This window comes from Octopus sinensis, linkage group LG9 (genome assembly GCF_006345805.1).
Source record: "Octopus sinensis linkage group LG9, ASM634580v1, whole genome shotgun sequence".
In the NCBI taxonomy this organism is placed as follows: Eukaryota; Metazoa; Mollusca; class Cephalopoda; order Octopoda; family Octopodidae; genus Octopus; species Octopus sinensis.
Genome location: NC_043005.1, coordinates 40,259,501 through 40,285,020, shown reverse-complemented (window position 1 = coordinate 40,285,020; position 25,520 = coordinate 40,259,501). Strand labels below are relative to the sequence as shown.

At 36.6% G+C, this 25,520-nt stretch overlaps 1 protein-coding gene across 2 annotated transcripts in view; it reads right to left on the bottom strand.

Annotated features, from left to right (window-relative positions):
• LOC115215376 (malignant fibrous histiocytoma-amplified sequence 1 homolog) overlaps nucleotides 1-21,858 on the bottom strand; it is a 47,977-nt gene extending 26,119 nt beyond the window's left edge. The window contains exons 1-2 of one of the 2 annotated variants that reach the window (XM_029784534.2): nucleotides 21,462-21,858; nucleotides 4,459-4,553 (exon numbers count right to left, since the gene is read on the bottom strand). The gene's annotated coding sequence lies outside the window, so the exon portion shown is untranslated. The remainder of the gene's footprint in view (nucleotides 1-4,458; nucleotides 4,554-21,461) is intronic. The other variant, XM_036505921.1, reaches the window with a different exon arrangement.
• Nucleotides 21,859-25,520: the final 3,662 nt, after the last annotated feature.

Here is a 25,520-nt window from a genome sequence, read left to right as displayed (position 1 = left end):
TGTTGGTTTAAATGCTAAAGAGTTAAGTACAGCTAGCATGCATCTTGCCTTCAGAGGCTACAAAACTCATTATAACTCAATATCTCCTTGGTGGTCAGCATAAATGGCCATCTTCCAGAACCGTTCATTACCATGAGTGGGTACCATCAAGACCTACTCTTCTCTTCACAGCTTCTGTAGATTCAATTTACAGCAAGATTCAATTTACAGCAAGAGTGAGACTCAATAAATCAGTGTGTACATATATAGATAATGCCTCTATCATTACAATGGACATATCAATAATCAAGGTAATTTGAACTAACTTGAAGAAATATAAGGTAAGCGGAGCAAGAACAAGTCAGTGACTTCCAACTTGACTACTGAAAAGCCCTTGCTCACTAGTAGAGCTGTAGTTTTCTCAGCCTATCCCTATAGCTCATTCACTGCACTGTTTCAATCTTTTTAGTGTAGTGGCGCTGCTTCAAGCTCCACTGTTAGTTTGGCACTATGTGGTGACCATAACTGGGAACACTAGTCCAGGTAGCTGAGAACAAAGGTTCTCTACAGGGTCAACATAGTTTCTTGGTCTCTTGTCTTGAAGGACCTCAGTATCCATCCAACCAGTTGTCTGCACTTTGCTGCCACCTTGCATATGTGCATATGAAATGATGTATCATTGCACATACTGATCCCCAAGTCTTTCACTGCATGTGACTCTGGGATTATAGAGCCTTCGGGTCCTGTAAATGTAGATCATACTGTGTTTGTACTGAGTTGATAGTGCAGTGTTTGAAATTTTCCAGCATTAAACTGCATGTTGTTTATTTTAGCCCACTTGTATATTGAGCTTAGGTCCAGCTGTAAGATTGTGACGTCCCCTTGTTTTTTTTATTGCCTGTGGTGCAGATGAGGGCAGCGGCATCAAACTACCTCATGCACCAAATGTCAATTCCTGAAAAGCATTCATGAAGTAAAATTATGTAGGAACACCAAATGGCAGAGCCCCAGTGATCATATAGCACATAAAAATGATGGTGTATTGTATGCAGATTGAAGGCTGTTGTTTGTTTATGAAATCTGCCAAATGGGAGCTTTCTTTTCAGGTGCATGACGCTGCTGTCCCCCATCCCAGGGTCTCACAAGCCCACACCCTCAGGGTTGGCAGACTCACTGTGGACACACTGAAAGGTAGGTCTGGTGAGATTGTTGAGATGCTTGGATTTGTTTTATTGATCGTTTCAATTAACTGTCTTAAGCATGCAATGAACAAAATAAATGAATCCAATATAAATTCATCCTATTGTAAAATCGAAGAAAACCTTAAATCGTAGAGTAGATTCAAAATACATATTGTAAATAATTATATACAAAATATAAGTCAATTAATACATTAAAATTAAAATGTTCACGCTGCATTACATATTTTACAACAGTATATACCCATACTAGACCATATACATATATACATCAAAATACACAGATGCATGCACATAGCTACATACATATACAGGCATATATATGTAAGACATAAATATACGCACAAATACACATACACACATATACATATATGGACGTGCATAAAAATCTCTTGGTGCATACATATACAAGTTAGTTATAACAGACAAGAGATAGAAAGTATATCTTAAACGTAGGGAGGGGGAAAGAAAAGAAAAAATGTAACAGCTAGCGAAAGAAAGAGGGAAGTAAGGGGGGAGAAGAGGAACGCATTGTTTAAGGACACTATCAAAGTAACGAATAGGGAGAAAAAGGGTACTTTGTGTAAGGAAAGAAAAAGAAAGAGAAATAGGTGATGGAATATGTGTAACAAACATACACATAAAATAAAATTGGATCTTTTCCTTTTGAATGGCACTTTTCAACATAATTTCTAGTTAACTGAACACTTTTAAACTTCGTATACTGGTAGAATGTGTTTATAAAACATCATTTTTTCTTGGGCTTTAATGAGAAAATTCTATAGGTTGTAAGATATTTCGTCTGAAATTTCGAGCATTTCGGCAATTTTAACCAATCGCTGGAGTCCATTTAGGTAAAAAACGTTCCGTGCTGTATGAATATGTCCCTCCTCTAAGAAACAGATTGCGTTTATTTACATTTGTAAAGAAAAAAGATACACTTCCCCCACCCCTAACCTTAACCAACCCTAACTCTCACCCTAAATCTAAAATAGATTGAAATGCAATAAATCGATACTAGGGCCATAATTATGAGTGACAATTTCATACGACACCACTATGGAAAATGGGATTTTTTTCTAGCGGTGTCAAATGAAAATGACACCCATAATTATGGCCCTAGTATTGATCTATTGCATTTCAATCTATTTTAGATTTAGGGTTAGGGTTAGTTAGGGTTTGAGGTTGGGGAAGGGTATCTTTTTTTCTTCACAAATGTAAATAAACCCAATCTGTTTCTTAAAGGAGGGACATATTCATACAGCACGGAATGTTGTTTACCTAAATGGACTCCAGCGATTGGTTAAAATTGCCGAAATGCTCGAAATTTCAGATGAAATATCTTACAAACTATAGAATTTTCACAATAAAGCCAAGAAAAAAAGATGTTTTATAAACACATTCTACCAGTATACGAAGTTTAAAAGTGTTTAGTTAACTAGAAATTATGTTACAAAGTGCTGTTCAAAAGGAAAAGATCCATAAAATTACATATATATACATAAGTATATATTGGCATATAAATACACATATAAGATCACGTATATAAAGATATAGAAATATGCACGTAAATACATATCCACACAAATATAAGTGTATACATGTATACATATACATCCATATACATATGTGTACAAGTATAAACATACAAGCTTACACATATACACAGACGCACACATACGAATACATATGCATGCTTACAATACAGACATCCACATAAAAGCATATCTAGGTCTTAACGTATATATACAAACAACTTTTTAAAAATTGCTGAGTGTATAATAATAAAAATTGGATAAAAGACATGCAAAATGGACACCATATATCGAATTATCTATAAATATAATGATTAAATGGAATAAAAATAAAATCTTAAACATGAGAATAATATATACATAAAACAGTCAAAGATTTTCTCAAGAAATACGTCGCAATATTTACAATATTTTTGCGATGCGAAAATCCATGCATTACAAAATACAAATCCAACAGTGGGATTGAAAACTAGTTCAAGATTCAAAAAATATATACTATCGACATGGTATTTTGTCAGCTGACATTTTAAATTTTGTTGCATGTCTGCAGGAATTCAAGAGTTTGCGTCTTTGATTCAAAGCGCTATTGTCCTGGAATAAAATATAGAATTTTTCCAAAAGACATAAATTACATTTGATGGGTCTTTTATGTAAGGTGAAGCTCTATCTAAAATTCTCCATGTCATGTTATTTACGTGTTTGTGTGTTTGTGTTTATGTCTATGTGTGTGAATGTGCATTTGTGTGAGTGACGTTTGTATTTCTTTCACATTCACTGGTTTGTAAACAATAGCTTCTGGTGGTATTGTTTGTTTGCATGTCTGGGCTTCTTGACATGTTGCATGATCTTTATAAACAAAAGGCTTATTCAACCAATGGTGTTTATTTCCAGTTCTCCACATAAGTTTGTTGTTTGCTAGACAGAGAGATTGGAAACAAATAGAGTGGACACATGGAAAGACATTCAGTAGGAAACAATTCTGCCTCAACACACTTTTGCCTGACACATGAAGGCATCAAAAGCAAATGTTAAAGTGACAACAATGACGTGTGTGTGTATATAAGTAAGCTCCCATGTATGTGCATGCACTTCGGTCATCATCTGAGCAAATCAGTAATATGATGTGTACATTCCTAATTGACATGACAATTGGTCACTTTGCATGTTCAAAGACTAGTCAAATATATCTGAAAAATAGGTAAGTGTTGGTAACAGGAAGAGCATCCAGCCATAAAATGTTGCCCCATCCAGCCCCACCATAGACATTAAATGAAAGAACATCATTTTAAGCAACTAACTTTTTATGTGCACATGATAATTTGTTTTGTGTGCATGCACATGTAATAGTTTAGGTGTTCTCAACCATTTTTTATCTGCAGACGCCTTTGGTGGACCCCCATAACCATTTTCATACTTAAAAACTAGTTTTATAGATACTTCTTTCAAAATTCTTATTTTGTTTCTCACACATTAATTTGTGTTTGCTGAACTATGCAAAATGTTAGTGAAAAATGCCTGGCTGTTTCTTGCCATACATACCACTACATACATTTAAAGCAAAACTTTTTCAAGGTCCCTAAAGTTTTTGTCCCATGGACCTCCAAAGAGGCCATGTGGACCCTGACTGAGAACCACTGGTTTAGAGGAAAATATCTTCTTTCCCAAATCAACACCCTTGTAAAGTATCAAGAAATAAACATTACATAACATCCTGAAAAGGAAAATAGAAAAAAAGAAATACTTACTAGTCGAAACTTTCAGCAGGGGTTTGATTACCAAAATCTTTCCACGATATCACATCTAATTAAACAAGTATTGGAACCATTTCTTTATAAGCTGCCTAGAAAAGGGAGAAAAAATAAAACAAAAATCATTAACAGTTACATAATATACAAAAATAAATTTAATCAAATGTTCATTTCAACAACAGGGTCAAATCATAAAAACATTTAATCAATTTATTTATAAACAGTATATCAGCGTCATGGGTGGAAGTATAGCCACAACCAAGTGAAATAAAACAATCTATGAACAACAACAAAATGTTCCAAACACAACACCTTTGTTATGTTTAAACTTCCAAGCTCCACCTTAATCACAATGTCCAGGTTTTCCGGAATTCCTTCCCTCCTCATTCATATCTTTCCCACTATGAGCACTGCCTTTTCCTCGAGACTCACCAGGAAAATAAATAACTACACACACAATAAAACTATCTATTGAACAAAATAATGAAGAAGTTTCTATGCAATTGTTATTTCTAGAAAGATCTCTGCTCATTAGTTTTAAAACATTGTCTTAAAACAACAAAAATTTTATAATGGTCACAGCTCCATCAGAAATAATAGGAAAAAATAACTTAAGATAGCATGTTATCAAAAAGTCATCATAGAGGATAAATACAGAACATAACAAGCCAACAGGGGGCTTCAACATACTAGAAATAACAATCAAATCGTCCTTGAATCATATTGTGCTATCTTAAAAAAATAAAAAGAAAAGATACATCAGATACAAAAGTTTCACATTAACAAGATAGACCAAGACTATAATGCCCTTGATCATAGGTCTACTCAATCAAAGCAGACCTAGGGCTGAACAACAAACTATAAAGCTCCTCATTAACTCTGGATTCAGTAACAGTAACTAATTATATGCAAGATGTATCTTTTCAAGCAAAAAACTATATATTTGTTGCTTGCAAGAAAAGTCTAGAAAATCTAGTACAGTGGTTCCGAAAGTGGGCAGTATTGTCCCACCCACCTGGGATGGTAGAAAGTTCCAAGAGGGCATTGAAGAAAAGTGGAGCAATAATAGCTAAGTGATTCATGTAAAAAGTGGGGCAATAATGAGGTAACAATTCATGTAAAAACAACAAAATAAAGGGTTCATTATGTTAAGTTTTATTTGTGAAATACAGTTACTTTGAATTTGCTTTAGAAAGAGGTCTGTTTGTGATGGTTAGTTGGGGCAGGGGCACTAGGAATGTGGCCTGGGTATCAAGGGAGCAGTTTGGGAACCACTGATCTAGTACATTTAGAATCCTAGAAAATCTGATATTTTTCCTAAAACTCCAAGTGAACTAGCATCATTTCAAAAGACACAACAAATATCCATGAATTGGTATCTAAGTACCTTTTTTCAATCGTCTCAACAAAGTGGGGTTATATAATAGGAGAACAAAAGAACTACTGGTGCTGGTGCAACATAAGAAGCACCCAGTTCACTCTGTAAAGTGATTAGTGTTAGGAAGGGCATACAGTTGAAGAAACCCTAGCAAAACAGATAATGGAATTGGGTGCAGCTCTCCTATCAAATAATGATGATGATGACAACAACCAACACGATACACACACAACAGATCTGCATGACAACATGAAGGTTATGGCTTTGGTCAACCTGGGACTAAAATGGAAGACACTTGCCCAAAATGTCATGCAGTAGGACTGAATCCAAAATCATGTGGCTGGAAAGTGAATTTCTTCACCACACAGTCATGTCTGTGTTTTTTTAATCTCTACACAGTTTTGTTGAAAGAAAAGAGAAACAAGTGGCGAACATTCAGTAATTACAACACTGCTCCACATGCAGGCAATGTGAGTTGAGGAGCTTTGAGGAGCATAAGACCTGTAGAGAGGTAGAGTTTATCTCTTATCAGCTCAATATTTCGATAACTTCCAAGAAAGAAAATTATCTATCAGTTTGCTCAAACAGAGGTGACTGTAGGTTACTCAATAACAATGCTAAAAAAATAACAGCAAGAGAAAAGTGACTGTATCCATAGCATATTACCTGCTATGTAATTTTCTCCTGCACAACCAACGCAAACCACCGTTTTTAACTTTTAATTGACAATGTAATGGCAGGAAGGTCAAAACCACATCACAATAACAGTCATTTAGCGTTATTTAACAAAACAAAATATAACTATGCAAACATGGGGTTTATAAGTGGTGCATAAAAGTGTGTGTGTATATGTACCTAGATAAAGTATGAGCATAGATAATTGTTTGTTTGCATGTGTTAATGTGTGAGCATAGATAATTGTTTGTTTGCATGTGTATATGTGTTTAGATAAATGGATGCTTCTATGGGAAAGTACATGACATGAAGATTACTGCTGCAGTATGTGTCAGAAAATGCCTATTTGTAATAACAAGGAACATAAAGACTTGTGTGTTTATGTGTGAACATGATAAGAAAAATTACAGCTCATTTCGTCTCTGGTTCAGTGATTTATTTCATCAACTGAGACTTACCTTGCAAAGAAACAATAACAAGATCAATCTGAAGGCATAAATACACATATATGCATTACATATACAAACACATGCACTGACATAAACACACATATATTAGACAAACCCCTACATACAATAGATACAAACATAGTATGCACATATACACAATTAACAACATATATGTGTACAGAAGATGTATACAAACACCAGTGGGCATGTATATATCAGCATCATATACATATTTATCATCATTATCATCATCATGATTTAACATCTATTGTCCACGCTGGAATGGATTGGACAGTTGAATCAGAGCTGGTAAGGTGGGGCACTGCATCAGACTCCAGTCTGATTTGGCATGATTTCTACAGCCAGATGCCCTTCCTAACATAACCACTATACAGAGTGTGGTGGGTGCTTTTACGTGGCACCACATGAGTACTTTTACATGGTGCCGTATGGGCACTTTTACAATGCACCACACAAGTACTTTTACGTGACACTGCATGGGATGGGTGCTTATATGTATACAAGTACTTCACACCACCAGCTGGATCAGTCTTAACACTTCTGCTGCAGAGTACAGATCTTCTTGTGCATGTATGTATGTATGTATGTATGTATGTAGGTATGTATGTAGGTATGTATGTATGTGTGTGTGTGTGTGTGTGTGTGTGTGTGTATGTATGTGTATATATATGTGTGTGTGTGTGTCTGTATATATATATACCATAAAAAATAATCAGGAAGTATGTAACTGATTTCCACAAGAGGAAAGCACTAGGAAGATATAGTGTTTTGACACCTTTTACCACAGGAGAGAATTTTTTCTCCATAGTAACTCCAGTGAATTTACATTTAGAAGTTAGATTATGTCACAAATATATTTTTAACAAGTTTGTTTATTCTTCATCACTGTTTGGCACTGATGCTGATACACACACACACATGTATATATATATGCTGAAATATCCAGTGTTGCCCAAGTTAGAGACTCCAAGAAATTAAAGATAATAGAAGAAAGCAATATATTTTACTTATAGTAAATCTTTTGTAAAAATACTCTGAGTAAAAATACACTATGTAAATCATATTTTTTAAAACTATTTTTTCAGATATCCATCATTATCATCATCATTTAACATCCATTTTCCATGATGGCATGGGTTGGATGGTTTGACAGGGACTGGCAAACCAGAGGACTGCACCAAGCTCCACTGTCTGTTTTGGCATGGATTTTACGGTTGAATCCCTTTCCTAATGCCAACCACTTTACAGAAGAGATTGGGTGCTTGTTATGTGGCACCAACACCAGCAAGCTCTGCTTCAACATGGTTTCTACAGCCTGATGCCTTTCCTAATACCAGCTACCTTAAATAATGAACTGGGTGCTTTTTATGTGGCATCAACACCAGCAAGGTCTGCTTTGACATGGTTTCTACAGCCTGATGCCTTTCCTAATACCAACCACCTTAAAGAGTGAGCTGGGTGCTTTTTATGTGACACCAGCACTGGTGAGGTCAGCTTTGGCAGGGTTTAAACCTAGCTGGTGCTGGTACCACATTGAAAGTACCCAGTCCATTGTGTTTTACACAATTTCAATTCTGCAAAATATTGTACATAAATTCAAATTATTTCAATCTTAACCCTAATCTTAAACTATAATCCTAAACTTTAAGCCTAAGTTTATCCCTAAAACTTTAATGCTAATACTGACCCAAAAACTAATGCTAACTCCTATCCCCAAACCCTGACCTTAATCCCTATATTACAATCCAAAATTTAAAGCTTATACTTCTAGAAAAAGTCTTGAAAATGAAAATCTTACCACTAAATATGTGCTTGGAACTAAGTGGGTAGAAAAAAAACAAAATGATAATCAATTGTTATTTTGAAAAACTTCATATTAGCAGAATTCTTATCTCTGATGTTTAACCCTTTAGCATTTAAACCAGCCATATCCGGCTGAAATGTTCAACTTGTTTTATGTTCAAATTGGCCAGATCCAGCCTCTCACACAGACCCTATAATGTCATTCTTACAAATGAACAATCGCATCATCGAAATCTTGAAGCTACATGAAAATGCATTTTTAATTCAAAACAATATGCATTAATAAGGATTACATTTGACAGAATAATCTGAATGCTAAAGGGTTAAAACAAAGAAATCTCAAGAAATTTTCAGAAAAAGTCATAAACGTTAAATGTGGCATTCAGCCAAACTATATTAGAGCAAACATACCAAATTTCTACCATTTGCATCAACATAGAACACCTAAATTCCACCATAGAATAACTGAGGGTATTTCTTCAGTATGAGTCTGGGAGATAACACCCAAAGTGATTCCAGTGATAGTTCAATTTCTTCTGGAGTTAAGGTAGGAACTACAGACTTAATGCACAAAGACAAAAGCCATGCAAATGTTGATTCACTGTATATTCAAACTAATCTGCTATGAGTTATTTTGGCCAGTAAATATGTGCAGGTGCCACAGAGTGGAGCTGAACCCAAGACCATGTAGTTGGGAAGCAAATTTCTTACCATACAGCCATGCCTGCGCTGTGTGAGCAAGTATGTACATACATACTCATGCACACACATATATGTATATGAGCAAGTAAATGTATTTGTATAGGTACATTTACATATAAAATGTATAATCTTTTTATTTAATTTCTTCTGTAGCAATATTTTTTTCTTCATTGCTATCTTCACTGTTTGAGAAAAATATTAAGAATGATCTCGTTTGAGATTACAAACATCTTTGGCTAGTTTAACTGTGTTGTGTCCACTATTATGATTGGTTAGCATCTAAGCGCGGTCTGTCTCTCTACTTGCTTTGTGCCAGTGTGTAAACTGACCAATCACGGCTTTCGGATAGGACTTTTCATTTGAGCCATCTTAACTCTTTAAATAGGCTGGTATATCACGATTCACTGTCTTTAGGCTTAAGACCTTTTAAGGTCTTGGTCGGAGACCACACAGAGCTTACTCAACCACGTTCCAGTTCGAAAGGCAGACGACAACCAAGCCAACCATAATATGAAGACACTATTGTAAACCAGTGACAGACATAACGTTATCACCAACATCGTCTCCATCTACAAAGATTTCAACTTGTACACAACAAGATAAATACAGATTCAACTCATGCTGTTAGTGTGAAAATCTCACCACGGAAAAACAGTTGCAGTATATATATCTGAAAGAATATCTATATCAAGAGAAAAATATGCACAACAAATGACTCAACTAATCTCAGCTCCGAGACTCAAATCTTGTATAGAACTCATTATCGTGTACTACATGAACTGGTAAAATAACTCTAAAGTAACTTCATTTAAACTCAAAATGTTGAGATTTCTCTTATGCTCTGTTGTATTTGCATAAACCTAATTTCTGTACTTCTTTCACGCACATGAACACACAGACACAAATATTATAAGCATGCATTCATGACACAACACTTCGCTAAATATAACACATCACTTTGTACACTGTGAAATAAATCTATCTTCTCTTTATAAAAGTAGAACAGTTTTTGGAGTCCTTATTTCATATACTTTGGCACTGCATACAAACATGTATTTTGGCTTACATAACATAACATTATATTACATTATGTTATGTTGGGATGCAGCCGGACGCAGTTGTACAAGAGGAGAAATATGTCACCGAAGCTCCTCACGTACGGTCATATTCTAACACTTCTATAGTTGATGAATATTGTGGATTCAACTCCAGTACTTCACCTCCTCAAATATGCCTATATGGTTTCTTTATATTTCTTACCATAGTGTTATATATGTTTGTATGTAAATCTGTGTATTTGTGAGTATGTTTCTTGATAAAAAATATATATATGTACATGTGTGCATATATACTTATATATGCATATACATCTGATTATTTGCTGATAGGCATGAGCATATGTGTATATATATATGTACCTATATATGCATGATTTGATATACATATAATATATATATATATATATATATATATATATATATATATATATATATATGGATATACATGCATATGTGTGTGTGCATGTGTGTTCCATTGTGTATATACATGTGTACCTTCATATATTTTGTGTCTGTATAATATACATGTCTCTCTGTGCATATATTTGACAAATATGTATGTCTGTGTGTAGTTGTATTTTTATTATATACATGAGTATATCTTTATAGATGTAGTTATATTATTATATCAGACTACATTTTATTCTCTTTTTATATTTTTACCCCTTTTAATTAACTAGCCAATTTCTAAGTTTACTGATCATCACATAGTCTTCAATATTTTTGACTGAAGATTCATCCTAATATAAAGAGTGAATTCATAATTTTCAGTTAGTTTGTGAAGTGCAGCACTCAAAACTCTTGGCTTTTCAGTTACCTAGATAATTTCAAAACCTCATAAAAAGCTTATATATACTCTTATGTAGAGTTTTATTTCTCCTGTTTGTTCCACCAAACCTATATATGTACATCTCCTAACCACAAAGAAAGTGACATGGTAGTGGAATAGCTCCACAGACAGAGGCATAAAGACTAAAACACAGGCTTCAAAAGAGTGGAAGAAATAAAGGATAAACATCAGCTATACTTAGCAAGAAGAGAAGTCAAGAGTAAGAAGTTTGTCAGTATTTTAAGATGTGAGACAGTCTCGATTGCAAGGTAGTGTTTGAGAGAAAATCAAGATGTCATTGGGACGGGAAGAAGAGAGTATGAACAACAATACTTTTCCTCTTAGAGATACTGAAAAGAAAGAAACATGAAAATGCCATTACAAAAGGTTGTCAAATGAGAGAAATACATAGGAGAAAGTGGATCTTCCTAAAGTAGACCCAACAGAGAAACCAGTGATTCAGGTTAGCAGCAGTGTGATGGATAGAGTAATTAGGGATATGAGTGTGAGAAATGCCTCTGCTCCATCAGGAATCACCAATGAAATGCTTAAAAGATCCAATAGTATAGAATATGGGCTAGTCACATACATAGTTTATCAGTTAGTATGTACCCAACAAATAGTGTAGCAGCCACTTCATTAACTTCTATAGGTGTAAATAAGATACCCTAGAAAGAGAGGTAATTATAGAGGTGTCAAACTATTAAATCAAGTTATGAAAGTTAGCAAAAGAGTTATTGTGCAATTGATTAGGATGAGAATTGACACATATGTGATGCAACTTGGTTTTGTGCTAGGAAAAAATATCACTGATGCTATCTTCCTAGTGAAAAAGCTCCTATACTTGGTATTTGTTGATCAAAAGAAGGGTTTTGAAAGGGTTCCATGCTCTGTGATCTTATGATCAATAAGGAAAGCTGAGATAGATGAATGGTTTGTGAGAGCTACACAAGTCATGTACAGATGTGCAATCACTAAGACGAAAGTAAGTAATGAGTATAACAATGAATTCAACATGAAAATAGGGGAACATCAGAGCACAGGGCTCAGTCCTTGGCCCCTTCTGTTTATTATAGTCCTCCAAGCATTAAGAGAGGAGTTTAAAACCAGCAACCCATGGGACCTAATTCTTAAAGCAATAATGATGAAGAATTAGAAAAATTCCAAGTATGGAAGGAAAACCTAGAATTGAGAGGTCTATAATAAATTTAGCAGAGACTAAAGTAATGGTAAGTGGGTGAGAAGACAGGACCCTGATACCATCAAAGAAATGGCCATATTCAGTGTGAGTATTGAGAAGGTATAGATAGAAGTTCTCTACAATGTAACCAGTGTGACTATGGAAGCACCTTGGGCAAGTGTCTTCTACTATAGCCTTGGGCCAACCAAAGCCTTTTGAGTGGATTTGGTAGACGGAAACTGAAAGAAGCCCGTCATATATATGTATGTATGTATGTGTGTGTGTGTGTGCGCGTGCATGTGTATATGTTTGTGTGTCTGTGTTTGTCCCCCCAACATTGCTTGACAACTGATGCTGGTGTGTTTACGACCCCATAACTTAGTGGTTCGGCAAAAGAGACCGATAGAATAAGTACTAGGCTTACAAAGAATAAGTCCTGGGGTTGATTTGCTCATCTAAAGGCGGTGCTCCAGCATGGCCACAGTCAAATGACTGAAACAGGTAAAAGAGTAAAGAGTAACAATAAGGAAGGAGAGCCAAGGTTAGCGAGGTTGGTAATCATGAGTAATTGAGATGGATACCTAAGGAAGAGGGCCGAGTAGGAAGTGGGTGTACTGCATCCCTTTGTTCTCTCTCTCCGACCAGCAAAGGAATAGCTGACTATTGACAGCTATAGAAGTTGTCAAAAAGTTTCCATTTACCTATGTTTTAACATCATCCTCATCAAAACAGTCACCTTATGCAGCAATATACCAGTCCCAGAGTTCCTGCCATTTTTTGAATCTGGCCTGGAAGTCATTTTCCATAAGCAAGCCAGGACCTTCCATGATTCACTCTGAATCAAGACAACGCTGTTAAAATGTCCTTTGAGCTGCATTTTCATCTTGGGGAAGAGATGGAAGTCCACAGGCGCTAAATCTGGCGAATAGGGCAGGTGCAGAAGCGATACCATGTTGTTTTTGGCGAGAAACTAATGAGTGAGGAGAACTCGATGACAGAGTGCATTGTTATTATGAAGAATCCAATTCTTCACACTCCACAGATCCCATTACTTTCGCTGAATGTTCTCCCTCAAATGCTTCAAAATGTTACAGTAGAACTCTCAATTGATGATCTGGCATTGAGGAACAAATTCTTGATGCACAAAACCACATTTCCAGGGGTGATGCTCAAGGCAGGTCTGCCAGAAGGCTCACCGTTTTCCAGAGATGTTCTTCTGCTTTTGAAGCATCTGTGCCACTGAAAACATTGAATATGAACCACTGCTTTGTCGCTGTAAGCATGCTCAATGTCTCTGTAGCAGACTTCCCTAGTTTAATGCAAAATTTCACATTGGCTCTTTGTTCCTGTCCATGACAAAATCACAGACTACAGCATACACATGATCACAAAAACACAAATTTCACAATTCGCAAGGTAAACAAAGCGATATCACTCCACACACTGCCTCATGAAGGTCACAGCTGGTTCTCACTGCATACGCAACTGTGTGCTGCCATCTGTTGGTGCACTACAGAACTAGTCCAGGAACGTTTTGATACCACCTCGTATCTCTGCAGGTATGAGAGAGAGAACCAGGGAGGGGATATATCAGATAACAACAGTACCAATGATCCCTCAAAAAAGAAGTATAGGAAGTAGGTACTAGATGTTGGTATGAAAGTAACAGAATGTGGTGAATGGTGAAAGATAAGAGATGTACTAAACACTAGCAAGAGATATGTGAGTCTGTGTCTGTATGTACATGAAATATATGTTAATGAAAGCAGACTAGAAAGGTAATATTTGCTGGTACAATAGTGATGAATATCAACAGAGAAGTAAAATGTCAACTGAGAGAGAGGAAGTGTCAAGATATCAAAGGAATGAATCAGTTATTAACAGATCCAAAGCAGTCCCTTGTTGTACAAGCAATGTAGTCGCAAGAAAAAAGAATAAGAAACATTAAAATAATGGAAGAGTTATGGTTTGGATGTAGAGAGACCTTAAGCTTCTCTCATTTGGATGGCTAGGTATGATAAATAGAGAAGGTGCAGTATACAGATGAGAGGATATCAGAGTATATAATGGAGACTTGGCAGGTACAAAATGAAAGGGCTAGATGTAGATATATATCCCAATTTCCATTTTAACATACATTTTGTCATGTTTCCACATGCAGTCAGGTTTTTTCACACATTGCATACCACTAATCATATTTTCATCTGTCATCTTCTTCGTGGAATGCAACATCTTGAAATCAACCATCATCGTGTCATCCTAAGTTTTCTTGGTCTCCCTCTTCCACAGATCCCATTCATTTTCAGAGTTCAGCACTCCTTTATGCGTCGTTCATATATTTCTTCAGCATTTGCCTTAATAGGGTGAGAGCATCAGTAGTACATTTTTGGACACAAAACCAAACTGCAACTCATCTAATGAGTTTCCATGGAATCCATCAGAATGCTTGTCCAACATATCTGTTGAAGTCAGTAGCCATGATAAGGTTATGGACATTAAGATAATCTACGAAAAAGCATCATAAAATTAATCCTTGTTCATCTGAAATTCCAGATTGTGGAGCATATGCAGAGATGTCACTGCTACTTTTTCTAAGATTCGTTTAATCTTAACTATTATATGACACATTCTGACTACTTTGATCAAATTATCTACCCGTTTGTCTTGTCAAAAGTATGCCTACATCCGCCACACTATCACTCTTGCCTGCTTAGATGAATTAAATCTTTGTTCCCTGTCCATGAGAAGCCTAGCTGAGGATCTCTTCCATCTTAACTCATACACATAGCATACATCTATATACCACTTTTCTAGTCAGATACCCTTCATGTTGCCAACTCTCACTTGTTTCCAACCATAGTTAATACTTCCTCATGGCTAGACATGTTTCATGGCAGACTGGCAACAAATGACACTACTTGCATGATGATGGTACTCATTTATAACCATTAAAATTATATGACAAGGAAACATGAACACACACACAAATATATATATATGTACAGGCCCTATACAGAGAGGCTGTCAGAAAGGTTAGGATTGGCAACGAATATAGTGAAGAATTCCGGGTAGAAGTAGGTGTACACCAAGGCTCAGCTCTCAGTCCCCTTTTATTCATCATAGTCCTCCAGGCAATAACAGAGGAATTCAAAACAGGTTGCCCCTGGGAGCTCCTCTATGCTGATGACCTGGCTCTCATAGCAGAATCACTACCGGAACTAGAAAAGAAATTTCAGGTGTGGAAACAAGGGTTAGAATCAAAAGGCCTTAGAGTAAATGTAGCAAAGACCAAAGTTATAGTAAGCAGAAAGGCGAACTCAGCACACACCCCATCGGGCAGGTGGCCCTGCTCGATCTGTAGGAAAGGTGTAGGTAGAAACTCCATAAGATGCACCCAGTGTAAGCTATGGACGCATAAGAGGTGCAGCAACATTAAAGGGAAATTAACTGATAAGATAGCTTTCATGTGCGTCAGATGCACAGGGACAATAGACACCACAAATACTCGGAAAACAGATTCCATCACACTCCAGGGGAAGAAACTAGAAGTAGTTGATAGTTTCCGCTACCTGGGTGACCAAGTTAGTAGTGGAGGTGGATGCTCAGAGAGTGTCACCACTAGAATACGAATAGCCTGGGCAAAGTTTAGAAAGCTCCTACCCCTACTGGCGACAAAGGGTCTCTCACTCAGAGTGAAAAGTAGATTGTATGATGCATGTGTGCGAACTGCCATGCTTCACGGTAGTGAAACATGGGCCGTGACTGCAGAGGACATGCGCAGACTTGAAAGAAATGAAGCTAGCATGATCCGCTGGATGTGTAATGTCAGTGTGAATGCACGACAGAGTGTAAGCACCCTGAGAGAAATGCTGGACATAAGAAGCATCAGATGTGGTGTGCAAGAGCGACGCCTGCGATGGTATGGTCATGTACTGCGGATGGATGAGGAGAGATGTGTGAAGAAGTGCCGCTCCCAAACAGTTGAAGGAATCAGGGGAAGAGGTAGACCCAGGAAGACATATGATGAGGTAGTCAAGCATGACCTCAGAGCGTTGGGCTTCACTGAGGCAATGGCGAAGGACCGAGATCTCTGGAGATGTGCTGTGACTGCAAAGACCCGGGATGCTTCCGGCACCAGTTCCGCATAGCCCCTGCCCATTCAAAGTACCTCACAGAACATCTCGCTGTGCTTGAGGAGACCTGTTGAGTCAAGTGCATGTACATGAACATCGAAACAAATATCAATAGAAATAGTAGTTGTGATACCTGTGCCAGTGGCACATAAAAAGCACCATCCGAACGTGGCCGTTGCCAGCGCCGCCTCGACTGGCTTCTGTGCCGGTGGCACATAAAAAGCACCATCTGAACGTGGCCGATGCCAGCGCCACCTCAACTGGCTTCCGTGCCGGTGGCACATAAAAAGCACCATCCGAACATGGCCAATGCCAGTGCCGCCTTGGCTGGCTTCCGTGTCGGTGGCACGTTAAAAGCACCAACCGATCGTGGCCGATGCCAAACCCCCCCCCCCTGGCACCTGTGCAGGTGGCACGTAAAAAGCACCCGCTACACTCGCGGAGTGGTTGGCGTTAGGAAGGGCATCCAGCCGTAGAAACACTGCCAGATCAGACTGGAGCTTGGTGCTGCCCCTGGCTTCCCAGACCCCGGTCGAACTGTCCAACCCGTGCTAGCGCGGAAAACGGACGTTAAACGATGATGATGATGATATGAACATATACATATATGACAGGCTTCTTTCAGTTTCCATCTACCAAATCCATTCATAAGGCTTTAGTTAGCCTGAGGCTATAGTATAAGATGCTTGCCCAAAGTGTCAAGCAGTGGGACTGAGCTCAAAATCATGTGGTTGGGAAGCAGACCTCTTACAGTCATGCCTATGCTTCATATAACTGGTTACACCATATAGCATTCACCTTCCTATTATTTTTAGGATGGCTGTCGCTTAACCACAGGTTAGCCCTGTCTAAGTAGACCTATGATTAAAAGCATTTTGACTATGATTACCTTGTCCTTCCCTCAGGATGACATTATTTAATACATCCTGCCTTTTTCAAGAGAGAGATTTGACTGATATTTCTAGCAAGTTGTGTGATCATATGAAGGCTTCTAATTTGGTTGATAGTTGGTGAATGCTTAAGTTTTTCCTGATATTGGCTGCATGTTAGTACTTTGTTGAAGAAATCTGTTTAAGTAACTTCATCTATTACCTGGAGACAACTGTAATTTACACTCTAAATATATTAGGTTGGTGCATAATTATTGTGGCTTTTTTTCAATAAATTTTATTCAATAATAACAATAACATTCAACAAAACAATCTTTAAATGATTATTCCGGAGCATATTCACCATCTACTTCAATTTCTGCTTGGTGTTTGGTTTAAATTTTTTGTTGAATAAAATTTATTGAAAAAAAAACTGCAATAATTATGCACCAACCTAATATTTCCATCTATTACCTTTGAAGTTAAGTTATTTCTATCACAGTCATTATTAATATTCTTTATTCATTAACCTACTGAAGTGACATTTCTTTCCAAAGTGTCAACACAGATAATTGACTTAATATCTTATGAGACGAAGGTGACAAGCTGGCAGAATTGTTAGCACACTGGGCAAAAGGTAGCATTTTGTCCCTCTTTAAGTTCTGAGTTCAAATTCCACCAAGGTCAATTTTGCTTGTCATCCTTTCAGGGTTGATAAAATAAGTGCCAGTTGAGCACCGAAATTGCTGGCCTTGTGCCAAAATTTGAAACCAATATCTTATGGGATAAACTTCTCTACAATATGAAGATCCTTATGTACAATAGAATGCTTGGCAATACTTAATATCGTCTTTCACCTTGCCATAGAGTATGTGAAACCTACTTTTTGTTTTTCTACTACTTCGGCATATCTAAAAATTAGCTTTCAGTTTAGCCTCTACATACAGTTTCCTGCAGCTACTTCCTGATTTTAGTTCCTTCCAAATTTGTCAATAATTATTTCTAGTCTTCCCAGCAGAACTATGTCCTATAGCAATATCTAACTCTACTCAATAAGTGTTCCTTATTCGGGTCTCTCTATCCATATAAGTCTTAACTAGTACAATGTGAAAGCTGGACAACAAAAATATTTTTCAACTTGGAATTCACTAATCAGTCATCTACATAAAAGAGATTCTCCTTCACCAGAATTAGTTTCAATGGACACAACTATTTGTCTACTTCTTAATTAATCTGGACAGAGAAAATTTGTCTCTCAGAACCACTACACTGATAAGTCACAAGAAAACTAACATAAATATAGTACAAAATAAAAACAAACAAAAAAGATAACATTAATAATGAAATATCAGAGTGCTTTTGCAGTGAGGATCACTTCAACACATTTCTCATAATAAATTACTAATGCATTAATGACGTTTTTCCCCTCTTTTATACAGTACTCTAATAAAGCACTGGAGCTAAACATTATTAATGCAGCAATAATTTATTAACCAAACTAGCTGCCAATATTGCATTACATGTGCAAATCGGTCTAACCCGTTTACATAAGCCCTTAGAAATAGAGTTTTAAGTTCTAAGCATTATAGATATTTCCATAGTGCAGTGTACCATTTTTCATATGTACAGCAATAAGAACTTTTTCTCTGGATTGCATAATTACATTCTTAATGTGTTTCTTGTTAACAAATTATATTTTGTGTATGGGTATGTGTGTGTGTGTCATCTTCATCATGTTTACATCCACTTTATCAATGCTTACATGGATTGGATGAAACTTCAGGCAGTATTCTTTGGCTTGATTCTCTTTGTGGTGCCAACTGAAGATTGTGCTTATAACATCTCGGTTTCCAAGTGGTCACCTCCTCTAAGTACAAACTAAGCTCAATGTTGCTTAGCTTTTGTGATCAAATAAGAACTATATTCAAGGTGATATGATGAAACTAAGGTGTATATGTGTGTACAAACATACACATAGAGTCCAGTTCTTTAAGAGGAAAAAAAAACAGATTGCATTAAACTACCAGCTTTAACAATTGAAAACTCTCCAATTTTCAGAATTCTCTTAACAAAATATCCCAAGAATTCATTTTGTATCATGGAAAAATAAAAAAATAAAAAGTTGATGGAATTTCTACATAAAATCTTCACCTGTTAAATGTAACAGCCAAATGCCCTTTAACTAACTCCTTATTGACACAAAAATTGAGACCAGAGGTTTTAAAGCCAAAATCGAAAGGTGACAAACCTTAATATTAACAACCTCAAATAGCAGTGATAAAAACACTGAAGTTTGACTCTAAACACAACAGAAATCGTACAGGTGCTGACCTGAGTAGTTGAATTTAAGGGTTGCTTCATATCATTCAATAATAACAATGTGCAATAAGTCTGCTTAATCAGGACTGATTTATTTAACAACAAGAATCCGAAACTTCAGATTCTAGACATTACCAGAACAGCAATGAGATTGTTTGGCTTTCTCTTCAGTGCTAACAAATATTCCAGCTCACGGCAGCTGTTGACAAGGTACCCGTTCTGTCCTGGAGTTTACAGTGTTTGTATCTAGAATGATGTACACATTTTGATCATTCACTGAAAATCTCTAAAGATGCTCTGAAGAAAAAAACATTTGCTTCATCAACAAGTTCTCACTGAAATTCTTAATCTCTTGTTTCTCATCTTGTGGCATTTCACTTCCGATAAGAATTCTACTTCAAAACAAAAATTTGATTTGGGTGACCATTCACGAGCAAATATTTTTGTAACGTCCAGCTTCACACTATATCATCGTCCTTACGAGCACATTAACAAGCACCAGTCTCACGCATTATCACTTGAATGACCATACAAGTCTTCAAAGAAGATAAATTCCGGTGTAATATCAGACACAACTCTCAGGTTATGTTTAGCCTGTGAATTATTACCCATGTATGTGGACGACATAACTTAGTTGTGTATATGGAATAAGTATACGTATAGATTATTTTTTTAAATCCACTACATGCAAGATGTGTATGTGTGTTATGGATGTCACTATGCATGTTAGGAAAGGCATGAACGACACGCCTACCCATCTACTGTCCCCATAAAAACTGAACTTGATACTCAAGAAATAAAGTACTTATAATTAGTTAACTACCGTGTTAATTAAATACACAAATAAATATAAACTTACACGGAATCTGTTTTAAATATATATATATTTATTTATTTATATTTAAAACAATGTAATTAATCAATCAAATGAAAACTTGTTCTAAAGAGGACACTGACATATCAATGAGCAAACAGGGGAGATAGGTAATAAGAATCGACATCAAATTTAACAGATCGGAAGCCAAAGAAACAGAAATATGTCTTCCATAATAGAAATTGTAAAATATCGCGCGTTTTCGAAAAAAAGTTAATCAGCTTTTCCTAATGACAACGAATAATCCTAACGTTACGCATTTCTACACACAATTCCGTCACAATCGAGTTCGATTTTCATTTCCTGCGAGCACAAATACGTGTCTGTATGTGCGTACGGGTCGCTGACAATACTCGTATTTGCTGTATTTTATTTCATTTTTGCACAAAATATCATGAGTTTTCAGGGATATAAACATACATTATACATTTATATACTTCTGTATGTGAGTGTCTTAGTCAATTTCATGATTTTCATGGAAAAAAAAATCTTCAAGTAGCACAATAAGAAACAGTAGCTTCACAAGCAACACATACAGAAGGACGAAACAAATATGAAAGAAAAAACAAAAAAAACTTAAGACACCACCTACGCAAGCATCCATAGGAAAAGTCATCGATTCTCTTTCACATGAATACAACTACCAAAAATCATAACACAATTTCATAAAAACGATCTGGAATAGTAAATTTTTATAATCAAAACCTTACCATGTGGATTTGACAGCGTAAAGTTAGTGGTCCAATGTTGTGCAAATCGGTCCATAATACATAACCTTAATCAACAAACGGGTCATATCAAGGATGTTTTTTTCCTTTCTACTTCTCTTCACATATAAAAACAAACGAAGCTATACACTATTAACAATAGTAACACAGTACATCACCATTATAAACGTCTTCTTCAAATAACGTGTTGTGTGTATCGTTATCTGCTGTTACACTTTCTCATTTACTTTCTCCCTTTCTCTTTCTCTCGTTCGGTCATGGAGAGTTAAGAGACCTAAATAACGGTTGTCTCCCTTGTTGTTTATTTTTATTTTTATTTTGTTCAGACTCCAGTCGTTCCTACATCGTTCATCTTGACCTCGTTGTGTCATTGAAGATGAGCCAGCGCTATTCTCACCTTTGTGCATAATTAAAATATATATATTTTTTTTTTTTTTAAACTATCAAATTTTAGCTTCATTCGTCAACGAAACAACATTTTTTTTTTTAATTCAAAGTCATACATATAAATCAAATATAGAAAATATAGAAGTGACGAGCGAATTATCGGTAACGCGAGGTTAAACGTTCGTCAATCTAAATAATTAATCATTCAACGTGTTCGGTTGAATACTCGTCTGGATTTTGTAAGAAATATTTAAATGATTATGTAACTATCGATCGCTCCCTCCCTCCCTCTCCCTCTTTCTCTGATGTTCACGCGCACTTCACACATGCACGCTTATACGTGTGTGTGTGTGTGTACAAATATACGTGCATATATAACTAGATCAATTAAAATATTTTTAAAGTTGGATATCTACTTAGGTCACACTTCCATAGACATTCAAACACTCCCTTTTTCTTTGCTGTACTTATCATTCTCACTTACAGAGATTGATAAAGGTTTTATAGGCCACTGCACTACAAATACCTGGAGGCTACCAAGTAATGTTTCCGATACCTTTTCAATATTAATCCCCAGAGGCCCTGCTGCTTGTGAAGGCCCACTGCTTGAGGAGACCCCTGTGATGCATCTTCTAAAAACTGTTCTTCAAACCCTTAGCCACTAGATCTTAATTCTCCACAGATTAGAAATAGCTGTGTGGTAAGAAGTTTGCTTTCTAGTCACATAGTTCCAGGTTCAGTCCCACTGTATGCCACTTTGGACAAGTGTCTCCTAATACAGCCTGGGGGCTGATCAAAGCCTTGTAAATGGATTTGATAGACAAAAACTGAAAGAAGCCTCATCACCATCATCATTTAACGTCTGGATTGTGTGGCCTGACAGGAGCTGGTCAGCTGCAGAGCTGCCCAGGCCCCATGTCTGTTTTGGCATGGTTTCTATGCCTATATGCCCTTCTTAATGCCAACCACTTTACAGAGTGTACTGGGTGTTTTTACACAGCACCAACATAGGTGCTGGTATGGGTGGTTTTGAAGGCAGTGAGCAGGCAGAATTGTTAGCACGCCAGGCGAGATGCCTAGCGATATTTCGTCTGCTGCTACATTCTGAGTTCATGTTCCGCTGAGGTCAACTTTGTCTTTCATCCTTTTGGGGTCGATAAATTAAGCACCAGTTACGCACTGGGGTCGATGTAATCAACTTAATCTGTTTGTCTGTCCTTGTTTGTCCCCTCTGTGTTTATCCCATTGTGGGTAGTAAAGAAATAGGTATGGGTGGTTTTTATGTGGCACCAGCACCTACAAGCCAATGGCATTAGGAATGCTCAGCTGAAGAGGGATGCAGAAGAAAGCCTGTAAGCAAGGACAACCATGGTTTTACTTAGCTTGGCATGTTTTCTCAAGCACAACAAACTCTTGGTCCCCTGTCATCCCCTCTGTGAGTCCCAACATCTGCAGATCCTTTCTCACCACTTCAACCACATCTTCCTGGGTCTACTCCGTCTACATCTTCCCTCTACAGTTGGAGACCAGCACTTCTTGATGCAGCTGTCTTCATTCATACACATTACATGGCCATACCAGTGCAGTCTTCTCTCTTGCACACTACATCTGATGTCTTGTATACCCAGTTTTTCTCTCAGATCACTTACACTTTGTCATATATGCACACTGACATTACCCATCCAGCAGAGCATACTGGCTTCATTTCTTTCATATATACATGGGGGTGGAGCTAGTGTGTATGTGTCTGTGTCTCTGTTAATCCACCACCATCGCTTGACAACTGGCATTGGTGTGTTTATGCCCCATAACTTAGCGGTTCAGCAAAAGAGACCAATAGAACAAGTACTAGGCTTTAAAAAAGTACTGGGTCGATTTGTTTAACTAAAATTCTTCAAGGTGGTTCCCCAACATGGCTGCTGTGTTATGACTAAAACAAGTAAAAAAAGAATTCTAAAAAAAAAAACAATACTATAAAGATGGAAGTCACAATTGTATGTTCAAAACATTTTTATTTCAATTAAATGACCTGCATTATGCATGACAATGTCTAATAAAAACGCTACAAATGAAAATCATCTTAATCGTGCAATTGGGTGTGAAATGTTTTATACATCAGAAGAAAGATACTCTTCCTCACTAGCATTTTCACTATCTGTTTCTTTGGAAAAAAATCAGTGGTAATATTTCACTACCACTCAGTTTCTTGATCAATGTCACGTTGATTTAAAGGTCCAAATACAAGTTAAAATCTAATTTGCTTCTTGATCTGTTTATAGTAAATGTAACACATTTCAAATGCACCCAAGCACAATAACTAAAGCACTCATTCACCACACTTCACTTGATCATACAAATAATATACTAATTTGCATTTGCTTGTGCAAGGAGGTGCTGACGTTTGAGGAAACAACAAGACCATAGTCAAAGCAAGACATTATACCCTTAAGTGTTTCAGTGCAGGCAAGTGAGAGCAACACATCTTGGCAATAACACAAAAAATTTTAATCCACCACTACTCATTTCCTTTAATAAAATATGATTTAAATCATGATTGCTTTCTCAGTCCTCCTCTTTGTCTTCAAATAATGCTGTTGAGAAACAATAAAGGAAGAGTTCCTTAGGTAGGATCATTCAGTCTTGACCACCATGCCACTCCTTTCACTGCAACCATAAATTAGTTTGATATGTGATGGTTACTATCAACATTAGACATGAATATGCAAGCACTGAGAACATAATGAAACTCACAATTAAACCTTCTGACCTTGGCTACTTGACTCTTCCATAATTATATAAAAACAAGTTCTCTAGTTTGTGGACCAAAGGATAGTTCTCTCTTTAATGATGTATTACCTCTTACTACAAAACCTAAGTCTAATAATACTAGCCTCATCAAATTATTTTTATTTTCTAGTATTGATCAGTGGAGTCTATTTCTGGACTCCATTGTTCCATATCACCCTGGCCCATTCATATCTTTAACAGTTTTTGATCTGTTGTAAGCATTCAGACTAGGTTCCTGCTTGGGAATTATCATTACTGCAATCCTCACTGCACTCTGACTCTCTTTTTATGTCTCTAGATGTCAAAAAATGACATTAAACTCACTGGACAATTGTCCCTTTTTTTCTTTTAATATTTGTGAACTCTGATCCAATGTAGATCCTACATTTTGTTTCTTATTAACACACAGGCCACATATGTTATTTTTCTCCAGTACACAAATTTCTCAGCTATAGTTTCTTATCTACAATCCAATTCAAATCCAAATCTCTTACCTGTAATCTATTTCTGTTGTCCAGGTTTCATCTATAATCAAACTTCATCCTGAAAAAGTGATGTTTAAATGTATATGTAAATACCACTGTCTCTCCTTAAACTCTTTCATCTAGGTAGCAAAAACAAAGACTTTCACTTGCTCTTTTTCAATGTCTCACTCACCCACCCCTCTAAACTCGTCCCCTTCATCTGTCATCCTCTGGACTTCAGTTACCAATTCTGACTATATTGCTACCTGCCTTGAGGACATATGTTTCATTTCACTCCTCTCTGAAGTCGTTATCCTTGTGACTTCAATCCTCACAACCTTTCTTGGCGTTCACATTCATCCTATGTTTTTGTTGCTAGTGCAGAACACCAAATATTTCAATA